Here is a 12442-nt window from a genome sequence, read left to right on the forward strand (position 1 = left end):
GTGACCTCATTTGAAACCTTAACATTGTTAACTATTTCCTGGCTGATCATTTTAGCAGAAGTATCCAGCTACCCTGATTGTCTAATTAGGCTAGATTTCCTAAGTGCTAAAGGAGATCAATGGAAAGAGGTCCAGGGCCTGACCTTGGTTTCAGTGGAGGAAGAAAGTTGCAGTGGGAGTTGGGGAGGAGCTTAGGGAGCGATAGATATGCTGAGCCCCTGGGGAGGGAGGCCCACCACCAGCAGAAGCAGCTAGCAGGCGAAAGGGAAAATTTTCAAAAGTGTCTCACGGCAAGATATGTAGTCACATGATTTCAATGGGAGTTAGGCACTGGGGTTCTTTTGAATAAAGAAAACCTACTGGGCACCTATCTACATCTTTAGGGGCTTCAATCTGACCCTACCTGATTTAGGAACCTACATCCCAGGCTCAAACTGAGACTTAGGCACTTAGGACAGTGACTTGGAAAGTGGTTAGGATGTGTAGGCACCTATGTGATGTAGGCTTTTAAAAATGTACCCTAAATTTTTGCAAGCTTTACCAGTCATCTTCAGGATTCTGGTTTTAGAGCCTTTTTCAGACTTTACATCCAGGTTTAATCCCAGATAGCATTTTCTCGTTGTGATGCAACAATCCTTTAAGGCATCTGATGCTGGACATTATACAAATACAAGTGATTGATTCATTGATTGAGCCTTCCTTTTAACTCCTGGAGTAGAACCTGTGAATGGTGATTTTCCAATGTACCCTCTGGTTTTATCGTTGCAAAAATAGTCAGAATGATTTGTTCTGAGAGCCTGTGTTTTATATTCAGTTAATTCTTCTTGAAAATGTAGCTTATTTGCCAGAATACACACTGCAGTCAGAGCCCAGAACACTTAATCCACTCTGGCAATATTGTTTCAGTGTAATATGCAGTCAAAGGGAAGATCCACACAGCTAGGACTGGACTATGTAAAGCAGTATTAACTTAGATGGGAAGGGAGAAGCATTATGTGAAACAAAGAGAGAGAAAGATAATATTCTACAGAGGGAAAATAAACTTATGGTTTATACTGAGACCCAGGGCAAACTTCTGTTCTGAAGAACCAGGAACCCCTTTGAATCTCATGTGTATGTGCATTTCACATTTGAAACCCTGCATCCAAACACATCCCAGATCATTTTTATTCCAGGTTGGATCCAAATCAAGAAAGGGCCTATTTTCCAGTTCAGGTTTGACTACAGCTAAAATCTTGAGCTGTCAGTCACATCAGAACCCTGGATTCTGGCCTTGATTTGAACCCATAGCCTAAACCTACCCCTGATCCAGCTCTGAGCACAGTCACTCTTTGGAGCCCATTTCTGTTCTTCCCGAAATGGAACAAAGTGTCTAAGCTGAGTATTTGTCTTGACATGCTTGTGTTCCCTACATATTGATAAAGCCAGCTGGCAACTTTAGGAAGGCTGATAAGCTAAGATCCATTTTAATCCACCTTTGAACATATGCTGCCTCTTATCCCAGTCTGTTAGGATTGTCAAGCATGGACAGGAGATCATTCACTATGAAAACTGTACCTCTTATAGCTTTCTCCTCTAGCAAAATATACAGTGCTACCTCATTTGCTTATCTCCAATATTTATGCTGTAATGATACAGTATAGAGATCACAGGGTGGTGTGAAGCAGTAAATATAGAGATGACACCCAAAAGCCATTTGGCTGGCAGGTGGAAGAGACATTATCAGACAAGTAGGCATTACAATGTGTCATGAACGTTCTGGAGGTGAATACATCTTTTGTAACTATCTTCCTGGCTGTTTGGGCTACTTTTTACTTCCTCTATTTTTTCAAACTTTAGCAACTTACCCCTCACCTATTTTAAAATCTTTTCTCACCTTTTTAAAGCTTTAGCCAGCTGACTTTTCCCACTCTGCATGGCACTCGCCTACCATTTGCTGGATATGCTAGGAAGACTGTTGGAATTATTATTTATGCAGGATATTATCACGACACTAATGTAACCATAAATTCCTTTATTAATCCAAAGGGCAAATGGTATTTACATAATTGCTCCAAACATGCCTAAAAAGCCTAAATAATAAGCACTTTACTACATCCAAACAGTAACAAAACGTTGATAAACATTTAATGAAGATACTTACAAACAGTCTTTAAACCCAGGGGTGTTTACAGCCATAGTGGTTGGTTCCAGCATGGCCAGGCAGGTATTAGCAATGAATCCTTTAGGAGTTCACTTTTTCATACTCTTAAACTAGCAAGTGATGGCATTGCCAAGTGCTGACTTCAGCTAAAAACCAATTTGAGACAGTTCACTCTTATTTCTAGTCTTAATCCAGATACGATTTGCAACCCTCTTTCTCCACATGGCCATTCCTCCCTATCTCTTCCTCCTCCTTTTTGCTGACCAACAGCTTTTCCTTTGCACCTGAGTTCACCTAAGCCCTAATTTTTGAGATAACACTGGTATGTGGAGTGGCCCTTTTTAAAGACAGATTCTCTTTCTTATTTAAAACCATCTGGAGTCACCCGCTATCAGTCAGAGCCTCCTTTTTAGAAACTTGCCCTGACTTCATTACTTATTCTTTGAACCAGACCCCCTCCCGACTTCATTCCTTCTGGCCATATAACTCACCTTCAAGGCCTTCCTTTTCAGCACATATTTCTTGAACCAAATTTAAGCTAAGTTTGATTCTCTAATTTCCCATTTATTCTACAAAGGCTGATCCTGGCTGTGTTTTCTCACACGTGAGAGATGAAAGGGGTTTACGTGGCCTTTCTACAAATCTCAGGACCATTCCAGCCACCATCGCAGCTTGAAGCTGATGAAAGATGATGAAAGGGATGGCTCTGAAACACAGACCGAAGTAGCCACAGCCCTTGCAGTTCAGTAGCTACACCATCACCCTAGCCGCTAGTGACAACATTGTCTCCCTGGCCTTTCACTCAGCCTAGCTCCTCAAGAGCATCACATCCCCAACATCACAGCAGAGGAGCTATGAAAGTAGAGAGCTGGTACAGAGGAGAGGCAGAGCTGAGATGCATGGGTGTCCCAGAACTGTCTAGTTCAAACTCTGCCCTTATAGAATTATAGTCAAATGAATGAGACTTAACATTATTTTTATGCTTTTTGTTCAGAGATCCTTTGCTCACCGGCATTAAGTTCCATGTGGAATTTTTCCTCAAGCAGGTGAGTCAAAGGTCTAACGAAATAGACCCCCTTCCATCCCACGCTGCTGACAGAAACATTGCTAGATCGCTTGGTAAACTGGGCATAAGCAAACAATATATATTTTAGCATGACTACAGGTAAATGTATGGAACTAGGAACAAAGAGTGTAGGCCGTACTTCCAGGATGGGGGACTCCCTCCTGGGAAACAGTGACTCTGAAAAAGATTTGGGGGTCATAGTGGATAATCAGCTGAACATGAGCTCCCAGCGTGCTGCTGTGGCCAAAACAGCTAATGCGATCCAGGGATGCATAAACAGGGGAATCTCGAGTAGAAGTAAAGAGGTTACTTTACCTCTGTATTTGGCATTGGTGCAACCACTCTTGGAATACGGTATCTATTTCTGGTGACCACAATTCATAAAGGATGTTACCACCTTGAAGAGGGCTCAGAAAAGAGCCACAAGAATGATTAGAGGATTAGAAAACCTGACTTATAATGATAAACTAAATAGATTGAGCTCTTTGAGTGTAACGAAGAGAACATTAACTGGTGACTTGATTACAGTCTATAAGCATCTACATGGGGAACAAATATCTTATAATGAGCGCTTCAATCTAGCAGAGAAAGGTCTAACATGATCTAATGGCTGAAAGTTGAGGCTAGACAAATTCAGACTGGAAACAAGGAGTACATTTTTAACATTGAGAATAATTAACCATTCGAACATGTATCAAGGGTCATGGTGGATTCTCCATCACTGACAATTTATACATCAAGACTGGATGTTTTTCTAATAGATCTGTTCTAGGAATTAATGGGCAAGTTCTATGGCCTGTCTTGTACAGGAAGACAGATAAGATGATCTCAATGGCCCCTTCTGATCTTGGAATCTCTGAAACCTAGCTAGCACTTAAAGGATGCAAATTGCAGTATAAATTCTAAGTGGCATTGCTAGTGACCTGGCAGGCCAATGCACTGAGTCTGCTCTCTCTTTTCCCACAGACTGGTAGATTGAATACTCACAGACAGCTCCCATGGAAAAAACCCAAACACTTGTGTTGGAATCCTTTTAGCATAAAATTGAAATTTCCAGCCATAACAGCAAGTGCAGTGTTAGCCTAAGGAGAGAGAGAGTTTCCCCATGAAGAATAGTTAAAGTAAATGCTCTTAAGCCTGAAATGGCAGCTGTCAATCTCTCTCTCCAGATTACTACACAGGTTCTCTTGTCTCAGTCCCACCCCCCATTAAAAAGCTTATCCAGTATGGAGTATCCACAACAGAGAGACAGTATATGTTCATTTCCTCTGGGCCCCATTCTATCACACTTTCCCCTTACTTTGTGAGTAGATCTATTGATTTCAATGGAACTACTTGCAGAGTAAGTTACTTACTACTCAGCATCAGCAAGGGTGGCAGAAACGCTTTGAGCGTGTCTGATTTATTAGGTGATAAATGCTAGCTCATCACTGAAAGAGGTGAAAGAGAATGTTTAGTGTGTAGTGCTTCATGAAATCCACTGATCTACATTCAGATAGGTCCAGCAAAACAAACCCAGCACGTTCAGTTCATACCACGTGCTTGGTTCCTTTGCAGGTTTCAGCAAACAATGCAGGTTTCATGCAACAATACATGCAAGTCTCAATGTCAATTCCAGGGAAACCAGTGAGTTTAGCAGAAACAAATATGGTGACTTTGGTTACCTGCTATGCTCGTTGTGCCACCACTACTCTTTGTGTCTTACAGAAAAAAAATAGCCTTTCTGAATGGACTGTGGATGAGTAAAGGCAGAAACTTTGCCTTGTTTGAGCTTCTATCTTACATGACATTTTTTACTGATTGAATTGTCTCAACCTTCTTCCATAGCTTTTATGTCCTGTAGATATGTCCTTTGTTCTTCAAAGACATTATTCTAGTCCTTACAGAACCATAGCTGGATCTAAAAGCAGATCTAAGAGCATTTTTAGCTGATTCCAGAATGCAGATCATGTAAGATCATACTTGTAAGCCTCAGTCCTAGTGCTTTAGCCAGACCCTGCCATGTATATCATTAAGCCCAAACTCTGATTATTCACTGGGAAACAAACATGCAAACCGATCCTCATGGAAAATATTACTAAGCTGACAATTATCAAGTGGCATTTTAGCATTGCTGATGGGTTCTGCAGAAATTTCTATAATAAATCATAATCAAGACAATTTCACCAGGGTTCTTATTTTTATGAGTATTTTCTCATCCTCATCACTATTAAATGCAAAAAATGCAATGCTGAGATTGAGCAGTGAACATTTAAGGAGTCATAAATGCAAATAAATTATTCTTTCCTACAGCAATCAGGACTTCATTTTTTATTCTTTATATTGCAGTATTGCCTAGAGGGCCCATCCCAAATTGGGACACCCCTGTGCTAGGCATGAGGAAAGTCTATGGAGGAACTTATGCCCAGATCCCAAGAATTAGGCACCTATATACTTTGAGGATCTCGGCCCTAGAGTTTACCTAGACCAGCTAACTTTATGTGAAAATTACAAACTGTTGAGCCTTCACTAGATGTCACCTCATGGTAGCTATATTGAGTTAAGAACAAAACCTTTCCCCTAGGGAAGAGAAGGTCCCTGGGGCTCGTTTGTGGAACAAATGGACTGTTGGCTGAGAGGGATGTTTTCTAGCCTGCCAAAACTTGGAGAGTGAGCATGAAGCAGCACTGCCTGCCATGATGAAGACGAACATTGAAGAGGAAGGAAGCGGAACTTGCACACAAAGTTAACTTTTTACTTTTATTTTAAATTTTCTCACCGGAACCCCCAGGCACTGGGGAGTTTGGTGCCAGCCCTGGTTAAGCGAGAAGCAGCCACAAAGCACATTATCTGAGGCTCACATATCATTGGATGCCAACCAAGTTACAGCTGCCAAACTGATCATTTGTCCAAATAGCTGGGGCCAGCTGGCCTCTGTAACACAAAATGCCAGATGGGACCTCGTGTGTCTAGTGACCCTAGCTAGCAATGACAATGCTGCCTGCAAGCTGCAACTGATGCATTCGACTCAGGAAAGAAGTGAAAATGATGGAGTATAAGAAGAGTGGGGATGGGAGTCTCTGAGGACTGCTCTGGGCCCAGCAGGGAAGCTCTATCCCCAGACCACTGTCAAGTGACTTCCAACGCCTGCAGACCCACAGCCTGTCTGGTACTGATGGAATTAGTCAGTTACTCTGCTACCACCACCAGCCAGTCTAGCTTTGACCTCCCAACCCTCCAGCCTTCTATTCTGCTGTCATTTACACTGGTGAACGTGGGGAGCAACTCCACTGAAATCAGCTCCTAGAGTTAGCTGAAAGCTACCGACTAAGCAACAGTTACACCTGAGTTTGGCTTTAATTATTATAAAAGGTGTAATGCTGGCATGATACTTGTTAACACAATAATACCGTCTAACTCAGTGGTTCTCAACCTTTCCAGGATGGGGACCCATTTGTAAACCTGATGGCCTGTCACAACCCAGGGCTCCCCGCACACCCTGTCCCCATCCCATACAGGGGTCCATGGGCTAGGGCCTCAGAGCTAACATTCCAGCCACTATGGTCAGACGTGAATTACTAGAGAAACCCCCCCAACAACAAGTGGGGGAGGGGCAGTGAGCCAAGACAACCCAAAAACGCAGTCCCCCCCCCTTGGGGGCAGAAGGTAAGGGGTGGAGGGATTTAGAGGCCTAGTGGGGAGCTCTGGGGATGTAGTGAGGAAGGATATAGGGGCACCAAGGTGTGGAGGAGGCATGGCGAACTGATAGTGCTCTAAAAACACACACAGCCTCCACACACAGCCCATTGGAGGCAGAGAGTAAAGGGATGGGGGAAGAAGATGGAAGAGCAGGGAAGGAAGCTCTGGGGGGCTGGGGGCCAGAATGGGTGGTACGAGAGAGGGAAAATTGCCTATCTATGAAAGAGAGATAGATTGGGAGGCCCAGGCTGGGGGGCAAGTCAGAGGGTATGGAAGACAGGGTGTCTCCTGGCCACAGGGCATATATCAGGGGGGCTAGTGCTCACTGGAGAATGTGACATCAACTGCTTCCTCCCAGTTCCTGTCCTGCAGGGCTGGGTCTCAGCTCCCCACTCTGGGCATTGAGAAGTGGTACATGGAGGTAGAATGCCACCCACTCAAACTTGGCCTGGCCAGCCTCATGACCCCACGCGCCCCTGAGCGGGGACCTGAGCCCACCCAGCCCCATGACCCTGTAACGCACTCTGGCAACCCAATTTTGGATTATGATCCATGGGCTGAGAAACCCAGATCCAACTTCCTTTTTATGTCACGTTGCAATTATTGTGGAGACCATGGTTTGGGGCCCGATTCTGTTCTCATTTTATGTGGTCATTAAGCAGTTAAGCCCAGATCGTGAAAGGTATTTAGGCACCTAAACTCTACTTGACATCAATGGCAGTTAGGTTCCTAAACACCTTTGGATCTGGGCCTTAATGCCAAAGCCCATGAGAAAGAAGCCTGAAGCTTTAACTGCATCAGGACCTGTCAACCACCACATGACCACCTCTTTACACAGGTTGATACGATGCCTCTTTGAAACCTTTGTATTTCACTTTTCTTAGATGGTAAAACTCTTTGGGGGCAAGGACCATTCTTCCCTTTGTGTTTGTACAGCCCCTAGCACAATGGTACTGAATCTTAGGTGCACTATTGTAATAGAAAGATCAATCTCATACTAAGAAAGGCACGAGCTGTATATTTAGTTGAGAATGCATCTATCCAGGAAAGTATTCCTAAAAGTTTTAGCACATGACCATCTATCTACAGCGAATTAGATTACAGAGAAACTTCTAGGATGCCAAGTGTCTGAAGCTTGCTCAACCTGGTCACATTTTAAGCAGAACAAGATACTTTACAGCAGATCTCTTTTTATAAATAGATCCCCCCAAACTGCTTCAGGTGGATGGTGTTGACAACCTGAAAAAAAAAAAATAATTCAGCATAATCGGAGATGAATTTAAGGGAATACAGTTGTATAATATCAGTGTTGCTTGTGAAAGTAAACAGAAGAGATCAACACAAAAACCGGAACTGCTGGAAGTAGTCTAAATGCTTTAAAATTCTCCTGTCCTTCCCATCTAGCTTGACTTGTGGTACTAATGCCAGACTCCAGGCTTGCCTACACTAAAGAGATGGTCATTCTGAGAACCACTTGTCCCCTAGATCAGGAGTTCTCAACTTTTTTCTTTCTGAGGCCCCCCTCAATATACTATAAAATCGCCCCGGCCCACCTCTGCCAAAACAACTGTTTCCTACATATAAAAGTCGGGGAGGGGTACTTAGGGGGTAGCAAGCTGGGCAATTGCCCAGGGCCCCATGCCATAGGGTGCCCCACCAAACTAAGTTGATCAGGCTTCTGCTTAAGCCCCAGGTGGCAGGCTCAGGGCCCCAGACTTCAGCCCTGCAGAGCAGGATTTAGGCTTTCTGCCCTGGGCCCCAATGAGTCTAACTGTGGCCCTGCTGGTGGACCCCCTGAAACCTGCTTGCAGTCCCCCAGGGGGCCCAAGACCCTGGTTCAGAACCTAGATCTCCTGTAGAACATCTCATCTCCACAGATGGAATTGCCTCTAATGGTTTACATGCAGATCAAATGCTATCTGGATTAGACTTACTTTCAGCAGGGTTTAAATTCGATTCCAGTCTGAACAACATTAATACCAATGTGGATGGAGGTTGCTGGCCTAATAGCACAAATGGCTCAAAGATAGCTCCTATTACTGGCCCACAATGCCTCAGTAGCCATTTGAAATCTCCCAAAATCCACTGCTTCTGGGGCCCACGTGATAGGTATCCAGACAGCATTGCCACTGAGGGCGAAATTCTCAGCAGGGTGTAAATTGTCCCCAATGGAATGTTTGCACCACCTGAGCTTCTAGCTCTGAAACAGTTTAAAAGAGCCCTACTAGGGTTACAGAACAGCCATGCCAGTTCAGAACAAGACTCCGCAATGTATAATGTGGAAAAAACTGAAATGTTTGTGCTTACACCAATTTTATCCTGCCACTTCCATCAGAAACAATTCAATTCTTTGATTAGACATTACAAAAAAAAGTGGATAAATACAATTTCTTGGTGAAGTCAGAAAAAATCAAATAGGTTTCCATCCATCCCTTATACTATACTACTAATGAATTTGGAGCGTAATAATTTCCATTCCTACCAAATCCCATTCCTAGGGACACTGATCATCATTACAGTACTTTCTTTTTTCATTAAACTTTTCACTATGTTGCAAAATGCCAGGAAGCCTTATAAAAATTATTTGTAAAACAGTGTGTGGGCAAGCCTGACAGGAGTAGAGAGGACAGTTTAAAACCATTTTATGACAGGCTTTGAGTTGCATGAACACACAGTTATTAGTTTAGCAGGTGTGCTGAAACCTCTCTTTTCCCAGTAATTTCATGATTCCCAGGATGCTAAATGCAAGCAAAACAGGATAATTACGAGACCAACACTGAAAACCATGCGCCCTTGCAATTCTTTTTAGTGAAGGATGCTTGCAATTCTCTATTAGTTTAATAACACCAGTGTTCTTTAGACAGATCAACTGATTCCCAGTAGCTCGTAACTTTCATGTGAACTGAAACTGTGATAAGAGAGAAAGGTTCTCAATGAATCCTGTCACTCTTTTGCCAAGTGGTAGCAGATTTGGGGGCCTCGCAGATTGCTTTCCCATGGGACTAGATACGAGGGGCGTGGCAGCTGGGTATTTTCATAGTGTGACTTGTTTTACTTACACCACTCCTTTACCAGAGGCGGTCACAAAGGTCACACAAGCAATCCCCTCTTTCAGAAATCCCGGGCAACACAGCAATGCCCCGTTCCCAAGGAAGCAACACTGTCCCAAGAACTGACTCTAGTTAGAGAGCCGAAGAATGATTTGGAGGAAAGATTAAGATAATGAATTACCCTGTGGATAGTTGGGCTAAGCTATGGCTAAGGGGTGTGTGATAGCAGCCTACAAATAGATGAAGAGTGTTAAGAGAGAGGAATTAGAAGGGAATAGACAGAGAAGCATCATGGACTAGTCATTCAGGCATCAGAAGACCTGGGTTCTAGTCCCAGCTCTGTCATTGGCCTTCTGTGTGAGTGTGGGCAAGTCATTTCATTACTCTATACCTCCTTGTGTATTTAGATTGTAAGCTTACGCGGAGCAGGGCCAGTGTCTTACCATATGCCTGTGCGGACCCAAGCACAATGAGACCCTGATCATGACAGAGACCGCCAGGCACGGAAGTAATATACATTCTAACATAATAAGGAGGAATAGTAGCCTGCAGCACATAAATGTCCTCAGAGGGGATACAGTCACCAGTGAAGCTACATTCAGAGAACCACCAATACAGCCATGGCAACAGAAATCCATCCAAACTGAGGAGGGCAGGAGCAAGTCAAGGGAAAACTGCAACTTGACAGAAAAACAGAAGTGAACAGCAGAAACACCATGGAAATAAACACACCAGCTACAATGGAAACATGTGCATCACCATCAGAAGGAAAATAAGTGTCCATCAGGGTAATGCAGGCACAGAGGAAGAATCAATAAAGGTAAAAACACTCATCACAGTAGGCTCAGAACAACTGACAACCAAACAAAACAAAACAAAACCAGACCGGCTTCTACCAGTAAACTCATCAGCCCCATAAAATCCCCAACCATGCTGTGTTGCAATATAAATTTCCCTAGGAAGCATACAGACAGGAGTGTTCTCTGGTGGTTAGAACAGGGGACTCCAAGTCGGACTTCTCAGGTTACCGTCCCAGCTCCACCAAGAATTTGTTATATTTGACTTTAAGAAAATTATTGAATCCCTCTGTGTCTCAGTGTTCTCATTTATATAGGGGGCATTATAACACCTGACCTATTCTGGAAGGTATTCTGAACATTCATTAATTAATTACTGAGAGGTGCTCCAAAAGGATAAAGTGTTATTTTATTGTGATATTCATTAGAACTAACTCCATGGTGCAGCACATTTCAATAGCAGTAGTGGGAGTTGTCTGGAGAGTCTCTTATCCTCGGAAGCACAACACATTCTCGTTAAACTACACTCCGTGCATGCCCCATGGAATCTGGGGTATTATAATGAACCTGGTGTAGAAACAAAAATAAATGCCAGATTAAAAAAAATCCTGCAATCAAGTGAATTTCAAGTTTTAGTTCCTAGTCCGGGCAGGAGCTGCATCCATGCCTCCTACATGGCGCTGAGTACTTTCAATTTGTATCAACTTCGGGCATCGACGGGAGTCGAACTAGCAGGAGGAAATCCATACTTGGTAGGACCAATCCTGCAAGCAAGTGGAGTTTTAAAAATTGGTGATTTCATGGGATGCATCAGTGTGTCTGTATTTAAGCCACGGACTGGCAGGCGGGAACTACACTCTATCGTCTGAATAACAGTCCATTTTCGGTGCCTAGCGGGGATTAGCCATAACCAAAACTTAGCTATGTCATATAATAATGGCATGTTTCCTGAGGTTTTGTACGGAGCTTTTATAAAATGTCCTGCTCATGAGCAGTTCTGCTCTGAAAACTGCTGTGCAAAGATGGATGAGAATCCACTCTGGCCTGCAAGATCTTTATCTTGCACATGGGAAGAAAAGACCTCAGACTGACTGTCAGATCCCAGGCTGAGTCTGCAAGGCAGGTAGTTGATGGCGGAGGGAAAAAATCATGTTTATACTTGTAAATTGAGTACATTTAACAAGGATTATGCTGAGAAACAGTAAACAGAGTGTCATTAGTATGCCATTTTTACAGTCATGTTTCAGAGAAGAAATACACTTTTAAACCTTCACAACTATTCGTATTCCTACTTCATGCCAACTCCCAGCCTACTTGAAAAGACAAGAAGATACATTACAAATCAAGTGGCTGGAGCAGTAAAATATTAGGGTCTCACAGTAGCTACTATACATAATACTCACCAGGCTTCATTGAAGGAGGAACCTCAGGCAGAGTTAGCTGGTAAGCTAGAGTTTCTATTTCATACAAAAAAGGACATCAGGGCTTTACTAAGATTAGTCACCGTAAGTACTGCTGAAGTCTTCTTATTTGCAATTCCTAGCGAGATACCGCTGCAAATTCAAAGGATTGATTGCAACCAGCAGTCTGTCATTCTAAGTGATGAGGGAAGCAATTGATCCTGATCTCTCGAGGATAGAAAGGAAGAAGCCAGTCAACATCCTTTTCCTTCAGAGACAAGCAGCATCTAACAAAAAAGAAAAACTCA

The 12442-nt window shown here is 43.2% G+C and overlaps 1 long non-coding RNA gene across 1 annotated transcript in view; it reads right to left on the bottom strand.

Moving 5' to 3' along the window:
• LOC119861537 overlaps positions 1 to 12442 on the bottom strand; it is a 103269-nt gene that overhangs the window by 21299 nt on the left and 69528 nt on the right. The window contains exon 4 of the long non-coding RNA XR_006274277.1: positions 12138 to 12421. This is a non-coding gene — a long non-coding RNA (uncharacterized LOC119861537). The remainder of the gene's footprint in view (positions 1 to 12137; positions 12422 to 12442) is intronic.

The sequence above is a fragment of the Dermochelys coriacea genome, chromosome 9 (assembly GCF_009764565.3).
Source record: "Dermochelys coriacea isolate rDerCor1 chromosome 9, rDerCor1.pri.v4, whole genome shotgun sequence".
NCBI classification, from domain to species: domain Eukaryota; kingdom Metazoa; phylum Chordata; order Testudines; family Dermochelyidae; genus Dermochelys; species Dermochelys coriacea.